We start from the raw sequence: 16,491 nt of genomic DNA on the forward strand, positions 1-16,491 counted from the left end.
CCTCGGCATCTCAGTTAAGGTGCAAGGACTAAGACTTTGAGGCTAGTCTGGACTACATAATTAGACCTTGGCTCAGAAAACATCTACAAATACTAAATAAAAAAAAAATGTCGCCATGCAGAATGAAGGATTCTATGCTCGCTACTTATAATTCTTGTCATAATTAACAAGTGTCACCATGACTAGTTTACATTTTAGAAAACTAGGGCTCAGTAAACAAATTGTTAAGCATCTGTCAACATGCTTAAGACCAACATTTTAACTAAACGCTTTGAAAAGAAAATGCAAATTTAGTGTTACAAGTGATCACTACTAGTTACTAATGGATGATTCCCTATTTGAGTTTGTTTGATGCTCTCTCATGATTAGATTGAACTTATAGGGCTGAAGCGATGGCTCAGCGGTTAAGAGGCTGCTGTTAACAGATGGCTGCTCTTCCAGAGGTCCTGAGTTCAATTCCCAGCAACCACATGGTGGTTCACAACTATCTTTAATAGGATCTGATGCCTCCTTCTGGTGTGTCTGAAGACAGCTACAGTGCACTCATATACATTGAACTTATAGTTCAAATCTCAAAATATTGACATTAATATAAAATTAAAGAAATGGAAGCCCTTACTATATAATCTTTTCTTTTTGCTAGATGAATGTTTTAATCTATTATTTTAAGATGCAAAATAAACACTCCAGAAATACAAAGAACAAAAGGAAACTAATATCATGGCGAACTAATGAAGTGGTAACAATATGAATTAAGTGGTAGCATTTAAAGCACATTTATGTTGGTTCTTATTTCATAATTTGATTTAAAAGAATTTTTAAGTGAAAATTACATTGCCTAAACATGCCTAAAACTGGAGCACATGCTTTCCCAGGGGAGAAGCTGGTAAAGTATCATGGGGTTGATGAAACGCACTTGGAAGGTGGGCACATTTTCTGGAAAGATTCTACCAAGGAATTGGCCTTTTACCTAAATAAATCTATGGAGTTGACTAAGGATTGCTCTCTTACGAGCAAAGCGGCATGTGATTTATGAGCTGAAAGATGAGACCTTATGCTCAGTGTGGCTATTGGCCTTTAAGCTAATTCTAGGCAAAAGTGTGATCAGTGAAAGAAAATGAGGAGCAGTAAAGTAAGTGGTTTGTGGCTGGTGGCCAGGGTGGACAGTTCACAATTATAGGTCTTAGAGAATGATTTAGTAGCTTGTATGTAGAATGCTACTACCAACTCACTTATGAGAGGGACTACCCCCAAAATGAAAATTACATCTGTAATAGAATAGCACATAATTATTAGCATATGCATAAACTAATATTTAGTGTTTACTGAAATAAGTACTTTTATGGGCATTTCTTTCAAGTTATGAATCTATAGTTTTGTGGCAAACTAGAGGCAGGGTTTCTCTAGGGACCACTGGGTCATGGTACTTGTACTGAGGGACTTCTGCATATTCAGTATTCACAATGGATAGTTTTGAATTTACATTTTACACGAGGACTGTTACATTTACAGATGTATGCATGTCTCTGAATAGAATATGCACTATGGGAAAATTAAACAAAAATTGTTAGAAAAAGTGGACTCAAGTATGGTTGTAAATCTCAAAGAGAAGAAACAGCTCTAATTTATGACCCCTGTGGGAGAAATTTCTGGGTGTATTCTTTCTGGATGTACTTTCTCCTCTCTCTCACAACTGTGGCACAGAGGGGTAATCACCAGTATGAACTCTACTGTGAAAGGGCTGAAATGACCTCACTGAACATGATTCCAAAGACTCTTCTTTGCTTTCTGAAGTAACTGGATATGAAATCTATGGCGAGTGTTTTAAATCTATACACATCACAAATTACAGAAAGCACAAAAATGTTAAAAGTGCCCAAAAATGTTATAGTTCAGACAGAAAAAGGGAGTTGGGTTTTTGTGTTTTAAAGCATGATATTAAATTACATACAATCCTTTAGAAATGTATTAAAAACAATGCTTGGTATTGTCCTCCAACAAGTCCATGTCCACTTGACTTTTGGTAAACAAAGCTCTAAGTTTCTTTTCTTGGGTTGGAGTGAAAATTTATTGAAATGAAATAAAGATTAAGGAGCATTTGTTCTTTTAGAAACAAAATGGATTATGATTTTAAATAATTATAAATAGTAACATTATGACTTATAAAAATGATAAATCTCTATATAGCTGTTGTAGTGAGAGCAGTTTTCTTTAATAGATAATTGTCCTGGAAAATATATTGTGCTATGCGTCATGAGGCACTTTAACTCTCTATGACTAAGAACAAATCAATAAATCAATTCTACATAAATAATTTGGGGAGAAGATGAGTATTACAAAATCAATTAACACAGTATGGCACTCTGTACTATTAAATAATGAACACCGAATAAATGTCATAAAGACTATTAACTTTAAGAAATTGTTTTAGTCTCTCATAATATCTGCAGATAGCAAATTGATTGAATAAACCACACAACTGGAGCACTCTAAAACTTTTTGGATCCAGTTTGATAAATAATAAAAAGTTAATCCCATTTTAAAGAATATGAGCTCCTTCAAAGTTATTCCTGTCTATCCTAATGTAGATTCTAATCACTTGCTATTTTTCATTGTGTTGAGATAATCAAATGAGCTAGTTACTCACATCATGCCTGACACATTGATCATAATGTGGGTGGTATGATAATTCAATATTTAAATGTTTATGTATTTTATACATATTTATCACAATTATGAGCCAGTGTCCATTCAGATAAGGTAAAATTTCTTAATTTAAATAAACAAAAAAACTCATTTTCAAGTAATGAGAATTTTAAGAAGTAAAATTTTGAGAATATTATCTATAAGTAGTATTGTTGAAGGTAACACATGTCTATACTTTTAGGGTTATGATCTAATCTATAAGACAGTAAGTTTATAATAGTTCAGTTATGTTTACAGAATATTAAGGAGTAAAGAATTATTGTTACTGATGTGACAGAGTTTTCCTGAGTGTGCCTAAGTAGAGCAAGTTTTAATAGAGATATGTAATGCAATAGATTATAAACAATCACTTTTCTTCAAGAAATATTACTCATAAAAAATTTCCCTAGGTATTGTATTTTCTATATTTATTATTAATTATTATTATACATAATAACAGGTTGCATTGTTACACTTTTATACATACATAGCAGTTTATTTGTTCATAGTCATTTCCCAACTACTCTCCCTTGTCTCTCCTACTGGTGCCTTCCTTAGCATAGTGTACTTTTCTGTTTTCATGTCATATATATGATATGCTTATATAGAGATACACATCTCTATTTTATATTAGGTATTTTCTTCATTTACATTTCCAATACTATCCCCAAAAGTACCCCATACCCTTCCCCCCCACTCCCCTACCCACCCACTCCCACTTCTTGGCCCTGGCTTTCCCCTGTATTGAGGCATATAAAGTTTGCAAGACCAAGGGGCCTCTCTTCCCTCCTCTATTCTTAATACTAGAGAAAACATGTGAAACCTGTCTTTCCACTCATTATCATGTTTTTTTCCTCCTCTGTTTCCCATACTGAACCTTTCACCCTTGATATAACTAGTCCTTCCATTTTCATATTACACACCACCCCCACACATGAGTGCACGCATGCACACACACACACACACACACACACAACTCTGTATATCTTAGATATTTCAGCTTGTATCTGTCATCTAGCAACACATATCTATAACTTCGATATGAGTAATCCAACTTTGTTACTCTTAGTAGTGAGAATTTGGGAATACCATTTTATTTAGGGCCCCAGACAAAGAAATACATAAGTGCTCATTGGGATATTTTGAACTACAAGTCATGATCTCATTGGAGTAGAAAATACAGAAAGTAACTAAGAAGAAGAGAAAAATGTTAAACATTATGTGTGTTATCATGATAGGCATTAAGTCATTAACTAAAACCCATGTTTTTTCATGGGATGGTCAAGAAAGACCTCTCTATAGTAGATGCACTTTAAAAAATCAAGTTCTACTGACCAAAAAATAGTTAACACCCTGGAAAGGACCATCTTAGGAAAACATTTGCAAATTCTAAGTTCAAAGCACATAGGAGCATGACATGTTTAAGGAATTAGAAACAGATAAAAATGACTGGGTCTATCTAAAATAGATAAAACAGGAAGTAAGAAAGATACATGTATGTTACATTAAACAAAGTCCCGTATGTCTACATGAAACCTTTGGAGGATATTTTTAGTATTATAGCAAACTATTTGTTAAGGGCTTCGAGCAAAGAACATCTAAGGTCTGATGTCTATAACACATGGGTGTTTTGTTTTGTTTTGTTTTGTTTGTACCAGAATGAAACAAAGTTAGGAGATACCAGTTACTTAGGCATGAGATGGTGATGGCTTAGATTAAGGTAGAAACATTTAAGAAGTCAACTGGGAAGTGTTTGGGATGAGAATTGTAGAATTTGCTGACAGAATATGTTGGGAGCCGCGCCCACATTCACCGTTACAAGATGGCGCTGACAGCTGTGTTCTAAGTGGTAAACAAATAATCTGCGCATGTGCCGAGGGTGGTTCTTCACTCCATGTGCTCTGCCTTCCTCGTGACGTCAACTCGGCCGATGGGCTGCAGCCAATCAGGGAGTGACACGTCCTAGGCGAAGGAAAATTCTCCTTAATAGGGACGGGGTTTCGTTTTCTCTCTCTCTTGCTTCTTGCACTCTGGCTCCTGAAGATGTAAGCAATAAAGCTTTGCCGCAGAAGATTCTGGTTTGTTGCGTCTTTCCTGGCCGGTCGTGAGAACGCGTCTAATAACAGTTGGTGCCGAAACCCGGGAAAAGAAACATCTTCAGGCATGAGCGAAGACCCCCTGCTACAGGGAGGATTCAGAACTGCATCACGGGGAAGGAGTGGTTAATAAAAGTTCCCGTAAAACAGACTGTTGAGAAGGATCTGGTGTGGATTCAGAACTCTTCAGCTGGGGAACGGTACTGATGAAGAGAAAGATGAAGACTGAATAAACTGCTGTTAGAAGGACTGGTGGTCGCATCGTTCTTGCTGGTCGAGAGCAGGCGCGACAATTGGTGGCCCGTACGGGGAACTGACTCCCCCACCGAGTTCAGAACTTTCAGCAATCAGTGGTTGCCAGCAGGGTAAGTTCACGGTGAGTGAAACTTGCCACCCCAGGAGTTTAGGAAGGACCTCGATAAAATAGAGGTGAGCATAAAGTTGCCAGGAAGTAGGCACAAAGTAACCCAGGAGTTTGGGAAGGACCTCGGATAAAATAGAGGCAAGCATAAAGTTGCCAGGAAGCAGGCACAAGGTAACGAAAGGTTCCCGGCTTTGGGACAAGATAAGGTTCCTGGCTTTGGGACAAGTTAAGGTTCCTGGTTTGGGGACAAGTTAAGGGACTATGATAACCTCAGTGTAGTGATCAATAGATCCTCGCTGTGTAGTTATGCTTTTTTCTCCCATTGACCCTTTGTGGGTAGGTCTGATAGTTTTGGTCTTGTTTGTTCTGATATATGGACTCTGTTACTGTTTGAAACTGTGTGTAGAGGCAGTCAAGACAGGTCAGAAAATCCTTACAGAGCAACAAGAAAGTATGTCGGAAGAGGAGAAGGGCTTAAAAAGAAAAAGGAAAAAGAAAGGAGACACAGTGTTATCAGGTGGACAGAAAGGACAAAATAAAAGAGCCGAGGCGGAGGAGGAAGGCAAATTAGCTTCTGCGCCCCCTCCCTACGCCTCCTCAGCAGCCACATATAAGTGGACCTTCTGTCCGGAGGTTTGGAGAGAGGATAGATTCTCCTTGCTAGGATGTCCTGTTTTCACTGACCAAACAGGGCAGAGATATCATGAGCCTCTGGATTTCAAGGTAATTAAGAATTTGGCTGAGTCTGTGCGGACATACGGCCTGAGTGCTTCCTATACTGTGGCTCAAGTAGAGGCCTTGAATAGACACTGCATGACGCCGTCCGATTGGGCAGGCTTGGTGAAGGCATGCCTTTCACCTGGGCAGTATTTAGATTGGAAACCCTTCCTTATTGAATTTGCAAGCGAACAGGCAGCTGCTAACGCTGCTGCAGGAAATCCAGCATGGGATAGAGATATGCTGCTTGATCAAGGTCGATTTGCACAACAACAGACAGGATATCCACTGCAAGTGTTTGAGCAGGTGAATCAGATTGCTATAAGGGCGTGGAAATCATTGCCCAACAGAGGGGAAGCTAGTGAAAACTTGACTCTCATATTGACTCCCCAGATGGACACACAGGTGATTGAGGTTATGGTCTCATCACCACGAGGTATTGTGTCCATCTCCACTGGGGATCGACCGGATCAGGTGTTGATGTGGGCGAGAGGGTCTGTTTGTGTGTTTCTACAGGACCAGACGGAACCTCTTTGGGTGCTGGAGAGGTTGGTGAGACGCTGCAAGAATGAGGCTCCTGATCCAGTTGCCCCTGTGGATGTGGTGGATGATCCCACAAGCACAAAGGATGGAGCCGAGATGAGAGATCCTTTCGGTATTCCAGAAGCCGATACCAGCTCGACATGATATTTTTTCCACGCTTTTTGATCCCTGAATTCCCCTTAAAGAGATATCCCCTCTGGCTATCTATCCCTTGCTTCAGGGAAGATGAGTGGGGATGAGAGCCCTGGGATGTATGCTTGTTATAGTGTGTGTGTGTTTTGTGTTTGGCACATGTGTTAGGTGCAGAGTGTGCGGCCTGCACTTTCGCCATGGTAGCATAGGCTTTTGCTGCAGTGGAGGCGGGACAATCTCCTCAGATTCGGTTTGCCGCTCTAAAAGAAATTATGCTGCATTATGCCGTGGGGTGCGAGGCTAAGCACTGCACAGAGGATAGCTTGCTGTTGGCATCCTGTGGAAGGCACGTCTGATTGCATGAAGGTTCAGTGTCCTAGTTCCCTTCCCCCAGGAAAAACGACATGGGAGCTGGCCAAGACCTCTCTGGGTGATGAGCCTAAGGGATGGTTTTGTGTAGGGCCCCTATGCTTGCACACTGGGGATCAGACCTCTACCTTCACCCATGAGGCTTGCTTGCAGCAATTAAGATCTGGCCATAAGTTAATTAACATCCTGGCCTTTTGATGCACCTGCCGCAAGCAAAACACAATCTCCCCAGGAGTGGCTTGGCATGATTGAGAGGTAGTCAGTGATAAGACTCCCTGGGCATGTCACCAACCTAAGACAGGGATCAAACCAATGCTGTTTGTCTCCCAAAGACAGGTAAGGGGCATGGTTGCGAGGGGCTATCTACAGACATTTCTCTCTGCCAAAAAAAAAAGGGGGAATTGTGGGGAGCGGGTGTGGCGGCAGTCCCAAAGGCGCCAGGGACTGCAGCTAAGTCGTATGACTTGCACCTGACTTCCTCATATAAGCCACAAACATCTTGAGTGCTGCACAGGTGTACCAGGATACAGGTGAATCCAATTTGATGGAGATATGCCCCTGCTGCCCTGATTAGCTGAAGCTGTGTACCTGGTGAGGTGACGTGGCCTGCTGTGCGTGGATGGGAACTGAGAGTATAAAAGAGTGAGAGGCCCAGGGTTCGGTGGAGATATAAACAAGGGAGATATAAACAGGGGAGATATAGAGAAAGAAGAAACAGGACTGAATAAACGTGTGCAGAAGGATCCTGTTGTAGCGTCGTTCTTCCTGGCTAGTTGAGCGCGCGCAACAAGAATAGATGAGGGGGAGGTACTAAAAATGGAATTCAGAATACTTCCTCTTGTTGGATATCATTTAGCTTCTGCAAGCAAGGGAGTGGTTTAGTCAAATGTAAAGAGGAATACCAATGTGCATAAGGGAGGTGCCATCAGGAACCTGAAGTTCTGATTGGAATATATAGTGATTACATATTCAATAACATTCTAAATGAGAACACTAAGGGAGCTCAACAAGGTACTGGAAGGTTTATGAATTTAGGAGGAATCAGGATATAACAGATCTTGTATCAGTAGCCTTAGTGCTAAATAACTAGATGAGTTTTGGAAAGGGACTGGTTTTCAGTCCACGTGTCAAAGGCAATGGTAGCAGAGGATGGCAGCAATGCAGTGACAGGACAGAAGCATTCACAAATAAGAAGTGAAGCAGGCACCTTTCCCCTTTGACTCCTTTGTGTCTGTGCTGCTCTGGGAAGGTGCTACTCACACTAGAGAAGGATCTTTCTCCCTACAGTAGTCTTTCCTGTAAACATACTCTCATATCTTTCCAGAGACCTGTCTCTTAGTTGATTGCAGGTCCAATTAATGTTATATTTATTAAGCTCCAAAGTGTTTTCTTTTAGCTTAGGTAATTAGTTTTTTTACATATGAGCATCTTTGATGCTCAAGAGAGATACACATGTTTAAAGTCATTCAGCTATTGAATGGTGAGGTTTTGAATAAGATCTAAATGTTATTTTTAAAAATAAATTTCTTCAACAAAATACAAAGAGAGAGCAGGGGAGAGGGGGAGAGAGAGAGAGAGAGAGAGAGAGAGAGAGAGAGAGAGAGAGAGACAGCAGGGAGGGAGAGGGGATGGGAGAGGGAGAGGAAGGAGAGAAAGTTCCTGGTTAGAAGAGCTGTGAGATCTGGGTTCTTTCCAGCTTCTGGCTATTATAAATAAGGCTGCTATGAACATAGTGGAGCATGTGTCCTTCATACCGGTTGGAACATCTTCTGGATATATGCCCAGGAGAGGTATTGCAGGATCCTATGGTAGAACTATGTCCAATTTTCTGAGGAACCGCCAGACTGATTTCCAGAGTGGTTGTACAAGCTTGTAATCCCACCAACAATGGAGGAGTGTTCCTCTTTCTCCACATCCTCACCAGCATCTGCTGTCACCTGAATTTTTGATCTTAGCCATTCTGACTGGTGTGAGGTGGAAACTCAGGGTTGCTTTGATTTGCATTCCCTGATGATTAAGGATGCTGAACATTTTTTCAGGTGCTTCGGTATTCCTCAGGTGAGAATTCTTTGTTTAGTTCTGAGCCCCATTTTTAATGGGGTTATTTGATTTTCTGGAGTCCACCTTCTTGAGTTCTTTATATATATTGGATATTAATCCCCTATCTGATTTAGGATAGGTAAAGATCCTTTCCCAATCTGTTGGTGGCCTTTTTGTCTTATTGACAGTGTCTTTTGCCTTACAGAAGCTTTGCAATTTTATGAGGTCCCATTTGTTGATTCTTGATCTACAGCACAAGCATGCTGTTCTATTCAGGAATTTTTCACCTGTGTCCATATCTTCGAGGCTTTCCCCACTTTCTTCTCTATAAGTTTCACTGTCTCTGGTTTTATGTGGAGTTCCTTGATCCACTTAGATTTGACCTTAGTACAAGGAGCTAGAAATGGATCAATTTGCATTCTTCTACATGATGTCCCTCAACAGAGGAATGGATACAGAAAATGTGGTACATTTACACAATGGAGTACTACTCAGCTATTAAAAATGAATTTATGAAATTCCTAGGCAAATGGATGGACCTGGAGGGCACCATCCTGAGTGAGATAACCCAATCACAAAAGAACTCACATGATATGCACTCACTGATAAATGGATATTAGCCCAGAAACTTAGAATACCCAAGATACAAGATACAATCTGCAAAACACATGAAATTCAAGAACGAAGACCAAAGCGTGGACACTTTGCCCCTTCTTAGAATTGGGAACAAAATGCCCATGGAAGGAGTTACAGAGACAAAGTTTGGAGCTGAGATGAAAGGATGGACCATCTAGAGACTGCCATATCCGGGGATTTATCCCATAATCAGCCACCAAACACTGACACCATTGCATACACTAGCAAGATTTTGCTGAAAGGACCCAGATATAGCTGTCTCTTGTGAGACTATGCCGGGGCCTAGCAAACACAGAAGTGGATGCTCACAGTCAGCTATTGGATGGATCACAGGGCCCCCAATGGAGGAGCTAGAGAAATACCCAAAGAGCTAAAGGGGTCTGTAACTCTATAGGTGGAACAACAATATGAACTAACCAGTACCCCCCAGAGCTCATGCCTCTAGTTGCATATGTATCAGAAGATGGCCTAGTTGGCCATCATTGGAAAGAGAGACCCATTGGTCTTGAAAACTTTATATACCTCAGTACAGGGGAATGCCAGAGCCAAGAAGTGGGAGTGGGTGGTAGGGTGTGGGGGACTTTTGGGATAGCTTGGAAATGTAATGAAGAAAATACCTAATAAAAAATTTAAAAAAAAAAGAAAAAAAAAGAAGAGCTGTGAGAAATTGGGGGGGATGCATATGATCAAAATGCACATCACACTTGTATAAACTTCTCAAAGAAATAACAAAGAAAATATATCTACCCTCCCACCCCTCCCATTTCCACCCCCAAGACCCACCGTGTTCTCTTATATGTATCCTCATCTCATGTTTTTTAAGATTTTATTTTTATCTTATATGTATGGATTTTCTGTATGCATATATGTCTGTGAGCCATTCATGTACAGTGATAAAGAAGACGTTGATCCTCTGGAACTGGAGTCACAGAGAACTATGAGATGCCATGTGTGCTGGAATAGAATCCAGGTACTCTGGACAAGTGGTCAGTGCTCTTAACCCTTAAGCCATCTCTCCAAGTCTCTTTATAAGTGTTCTAGTTCTTCCTGTTATATCCCTCTCCCCTTATTTTACATAAAAGTGAATATTGATTTGTCACAGCTGTTTATTATGTTCAAATATCATGAATGGATGCTGAGGTTGTCACAGGGCTATTTCTGAATCAATTGAAGTTATCATATAATTTTGGTACTTGAGCACACTTATGTAGTGAATTATATTTATTGTTTTATGAATGTATGTATGTATGTACGTATGCTTCACTGGAATGAAGCCAATTTCATCACAAACTTGAATTATATTTGGATAGAGTTGAAACTTGAATAGAGTTTGCAAGTACTTTGTTGAGAATTTTTGTGTCAATGTTCACCAGTAAGATTAGTCTAAAATTCTATTTTCCTTTGGACTTTTATCTGGTTTTTCTATCAGGATAATACTGATTTTGAATAAAGCATTTAGAAGTGTTCTTTTCTATTTTACAGAATAATTTTAGGAGTATTGTTGTTACTTCTTCTTTTAAGATCTAATATAATTGTATTACGAATCCATTGGGTTCTGAATTTTAAGTTGGGAAACTTTTAATTACTGATTCTCTTTCATTGGTTGTTCAGCTGTATTTAAGTTATTCATTCCATAATGGTTTAATTTTGGTACAAAATATAAATATCTACCTATAGTTTTTTAAATGTTCCAATATGATAAAATATATATTTAATGTAAATCTACATGATTCTTGAAATTTTCTCAGTATCTGGTATAAGGATTAGGTTCATCCTCTCTCACTGAGGCCAGACAAGGTAGCCCTCTGCTACATATGTGCTGGGGCCCTTGGATCTGCCCATGTATTCTTCTTGGTTGGTGGCTCAGTTTCTGGGAACTCTTAGGGGTCCAGTTAGGTTGACAGTTTTGGTTTTCTGTAGAGAACTAATAAAGGGGGCCCTAGGGATGAGGGGGAAGGGAAAAGGCCCACACCCTGCCAGAGTTTCACCTAGTCTCTGGTCTGTTAGGCATGGGAGGCTGCCATGCACCTTCCACTCATCCCTGGGTAGGAATTCCTCTATCCCACTCTTCAGGGGTTGGCCAAGGGGCATCCCTACCTGGGATTACCAGAGCTACCTTGCTAAAGCCTGAGGTTATAGGAGAGAGGGATGAGGGAAGAGGTTCCTAACACCTGTGAGAGTGTGGGCAGTGGATCCTGACTGTAGTGCAGGAAGGCCTTCTAACAGTAGATTAGAAACGGCTCATTAGGAGAAAGCCTGTCTCATCCTCCAAGCACAGTAGGCCTTGATGAGCAGAGACATTCTATGGTTTTAGAGCTTTATTATAGAAATGCAGGGGGAAAGAGAGAAGGAAGAGAGAGAGAGGGGGAGGAAGAGAGGAGAGGAGAAGACAAAGAGAGGAGAGAAGACAAAGAGAGAGGAGAGAGGGGGTGAGAGAGAGGGGTAAGAAGTAAGAGAGTGAGAAGTAAGAGGGACAAGTAAGAGAACAAGCAGGGGCTGAATAACCCGTTTTATGGTCTTCACTGTTGCTAGGTAACTGGGGAGGAGTTTAGCCTGAAGGTCAGAAGCTTGGGCCATTGCCTACATGACCACTGACCATGCTTCTCTTGTGGGGGCTGTTGGGGGGTAGTAACTTAGGCAGGAGCCAGAGTTCCATGAGCATGAGGGAACGGCTACCATGTTATGTAGGTGAATTATCACCACTCTCAGGGTTCAGACCTCAGCTCAACTGGAGACCAGCCTGCAATTCCCCCCAGTTTTTCTTTGGGGTTACCATCCTCTTCAATCCCTTCAATCCCTCCCCTAATTCTTCCATAGAGGTTTCTAACATCCATACAATGCTTGGCTCTGAGTATCTGCATCTGTATCAGTCAGCTGATGGTAGAGCCTCTCAGAGGACAACCATGTTAGACTCCTGACATGCATGTCCTTTTGAGTCTATGTTACCTCACTCAAAAGGATGATATTTTCTAGTTTCATCCATTTGCCTGCAAAATTCATTATGTCTTTGTTTATAACTGAATAGTATCCAATATTGTGTAAATGAACCACATTTTCTGTATTCGTTCTTCAGAGGGACATCTGATTTGCTTCAAGTTTCTGGGTATTGAGAATATGGCTGCTATGAATATAGTGGAGCATGTGTCCTTGTGATGTAGTGGAAATCCTTAGTTACAATAAGATGGCTTATATTATTTGTGATGATCATGAAGGATGTTGTTTCCCTAATTTCTTCCTCAGCCCATTTATCATTTGTGCAGATGAGGGCTATTGATTTCTTTGAGTTAATTTTGTATTTAGCCACTTTGCTGAAGTTGTTTATTAGCTGCAGAACTTCTCTGGTAGAATTTTGGAGGTCGTTTATATATAGTATTAAATCATCTGTGCATAGTGATACCTTGACTTCTTCCTAACCAATTTGTATCTCCTTGATCCTCTTTTGTTGTCTTATTGCTCTAGCTAGAACTTCAAGTACTATATTGAGTACATAGGGAGAGAGTGGGCATTCTTGTCATGTCCCAAATTTTAATGATTGCACTGCTTGAGAGGGATTAGGAGGTGTGGCATTGTTAGGGTAGTTATTGGAAGAAGTGTGTTACTGGGAGTGGGTTCTGAGGTTTCAACAGCCCAAGCCATGACCATTGGTTCTCTCTTCCTGCTTCCTCTGGTTCTGGATGTAAAACTTTCAGCTGCTTTCAGCATCATGTCTGCCTGTATGCCACCATAGCCCCTAACCATAATGATAATATACTAAAACTCTGAAATTGTAACCAATCCCCAAATACATGTTTTATTTTATAAGAGTTGCTATGATCATAGTGTCTCTTCACAGCAATAACACACTGACTAAGGCACCCTCTTTTTGTCATTTGACAGTATTTGGTTTTGTAGACATTAGAATAGGAACACTTGTTTGTTTCTTGGTTCTATTTGCTTTCAGTTCCTTTTTTTTTTTTGAAATTTTTTCACCTTAGGATAGTGTTTATATTTAGTGATAAACATGTTTCTTGAAGCAGCAAAAGGAAAGATTCTGTCTTCTAAATAGTCAGCTAGTCTGTCTTTTTTGATGTGTGATTTAGGTCACTGAATTTTAGTTTTTATTGAAAGGTATATATTGTTCCCTGTCATTTTATTAATCTTTTCGTGTTTGAGAATTTCTCTTTCTTCTCTTTAATGAGTGATGAAACATTTGCAGCATTTTTTCCCTTATTTAACCTCTTTATTGTGTTCATCTTTTTTTTTTTCAGACTGAAGTATTTATTCCAATATTCTCTGTTGGGCTACTTTAGTGGTCAATAATAATTCCTTTTGCTTGCTTTTTATCATAGTTTTTATTTCACCATGAATTATGGCAGACATTTGCTGGGTATATTAGAGAGGGTGTGCAGTAATAATCTTTCAAAGTTTGAGAGATATTAGTCCTTCTTGAGTTAATGGATTGAAAAGAAAAAGTCAGAAGCTTTTCTGACTGGCCTGCCTCTCTATGTGACTTGGCTCTTCTTTGCATTTTCAGTACACTCTCTCTGTTCTGTAGATTTAGGGTTTTAAATATAATATAAATGAAGAGTTTCTCTTCTTGTTCTGCTTCTTTGCTGTTCTATATGCGTCTTGTGTCTAGATAGGCTTCCTTTCACTATATTTGAGAAAATATCTTCCATGATGTCATTTTATGGCATTTGCATGAAAAATTTCTTCTTGGATATTTAGAATATGTAGGTATTGCCATAGTTTTTGACATCTTCTGTTCATACATTCAAAAAATCATTGACCTTGACTGACTCATACATCATTTTTGTTTTCACCTCTTCATACATGATATTTTATCTCCAATACCATCCATTCAGTTGGTGAGGATGTCCACTTAACTTTTTACTTGACCTATTTTTTGGAATGCTTAGTAGTGTTTTGCTACTTTTATTTTCATGGTCACCTTTTCTTTTTTTATAATTTATTTTTTTAATTAGGTATTTTCTTCATTTACATTTCAAATGCTATCCCAAAAGTCCCCCAGACCCTCCTCCACTCCCCACTCCCCTACTCACCCACTCCCACTTCTTGGCCCTGGAGTTCCCCTGTACTGAGGCATATAAAGTTTTCAAGACCAATGGGTCTCTCTTTCCAATGATGGCCAACTAGGCCATCTTCTGATACATATGCAGCTAGAGGCATGAGCTCTGGGGGGTACTGGTTAGTTCATATTGTTGTTCCACCTATAGAGTTACAGACCCCTTTAGCTCTTTGGGTATTTCTCTAGCTCCTCCATTGGGGGCCCTGTGATCCATCCAATAGCTGACTGTGAGCATCCACTTCTGTGTTTGCTAGGCCCCGGCATAGTCTCACAAGAGACAGCTATATCTGGGTCCTTTCAGCAAAATCTTGCTAGTGTATGCAATGGTGTCAGTGTTTGGTGGCTGATTATGGGATAAATCCCCGGATATGGCAGTCTCTAGATGGTCCATCCTTTCATCTCAGCTCCAAACTTTGTCTCTGTAACTCCTTCCATGGGCATTTTGTTCCCAATTCTAAGAAGGGGCAAAGTGTCCACGCTTTGGTCTTCGTTCTTGAATTTCATGTGTTTTGCAGATTGTATCTTGTATCTTGGGTATTCTAAGTTTCTGGGCTAATATCCATTTATCAGTGAGTGCATATCATTTGAGTTCTTTTGTGATTAGGTTACCTCACTCAGGATGATGCCCTCCAGGTCCATCCATTTGCCTAGGAATTTCATAAATTCATTCTTTTTAATAGCTGAGTAGTACTCCATTGTGTAAATGTACCACATTTTCTGTATCCATTCCTCTGTTGAGGGATATCTGGGTTCTTTCCAGCTTCTGGCTATTATAAATAAGGCTGCTATGAACACAGTGGAGCATGTGTCCTTCTTATCAGTTGGAACATCCTTTGGATATATGCCCAGGAGAGGTATTGCGGGATCCTCCAGTAGTACTATGTCCAATTTTCTGAGGAACCGCCAGACTGATTTCCAGAGTGGTTGTACAAGCTTGCAATCCCACCAACAATGGAGGAATGTTCCTCTTTCTTCACATTCTTGCCAGCATCTGCTGTCACTTGAATTTTTGATCTTAGCCATTCTGACTGGTGTGAGGTGGAATCTCAGGGTTGTTTTGATTTGCTTTTCCCTGATGACTAAGGATGCTGAACATTTTTTTCAGGTGCTTCTCAGCCATTCGGTATTCCTCAGGTAAGAATTCTTTGTTTAGCTCTGAGCCCCATTTTTTAATGGGGTTATTTGTTTTTTTGGAGTCCGACCTATTTTTTTTTTTACTTCCATTATCATTCTGGTTTTATTTTTTCCAGTATTTTATCTCCTTATTAAATTATTTCAACAACATACATGAACTTCCTTATTTCATTTTGCTGTCTGTATTCTCTGTGATAATTCTTGAGTCCATTGTGAGTTGTTGTGCCATATTTAAAATGATTTTTAAAATTCTGTATATGAACTTCTATGTTAATCATTTTTGCTGGAGGCCATTTGAATGAGGTTGGTAATTTTTGGCGGTATCAAGTTGTCTTAAATTTTCATGCTTCTTAGGTTTATCTCCTGGGATATGACTATTAGGGGGTCAAATTGTTGCTTAAGACTGGAGGTCAGCTGTGGTGCAGTGCTATGTTAGATTGGTGTTCCAGGTACCAGGCTCTATCTTTTGACTGCTGCTGAGGGTTGAGTTTGAATATTTCCTGTTTGCAACTATTCAGTAACTAACCCATTTTTCATAACAGTAGATAATAACTGAATACAAAATGAGTATAAAATGGATGCTTTTTAAATATTAGTTCTTGAAGTGGTGAGTCAATGGCACTGTGTATACTGATAGTATGGGTGGAAGGGAGGCAAAAGGGTCACAACTGCAGTGTGACTAGCAATAAGTATTGGGCTGTTATACT

The 16,491-nt window shown here is 39.8% G+C and overlaps 1 long non-coding RNA gene across 1 annotated transcript in view; it reads right to left on the reverse strand.

Moving 5' to 3' along the window:
- The window catches only part of Gm10373 (predicted gene 10373), a 46,094-nt gene that overhangs the window by 28,741 nt on the left and 862 nt on the right, over positions 1–16,491 (reverse strand). The window lies entirely within an intron of this gene.

Source organism: Mus musculus, chromosome 15, assembly GCF_000001635.26.
Source record: "Mus musculus strain C57BL/6J chromosome 15, GRCm38.p6 C57BL/6J".
In the NCBI taxonomy this organism is placed as follows: Eukaryota; Metazoa; Chordata; class Mammalia; order Rodentia; family Muridae; genus Mus; species Mus musculus.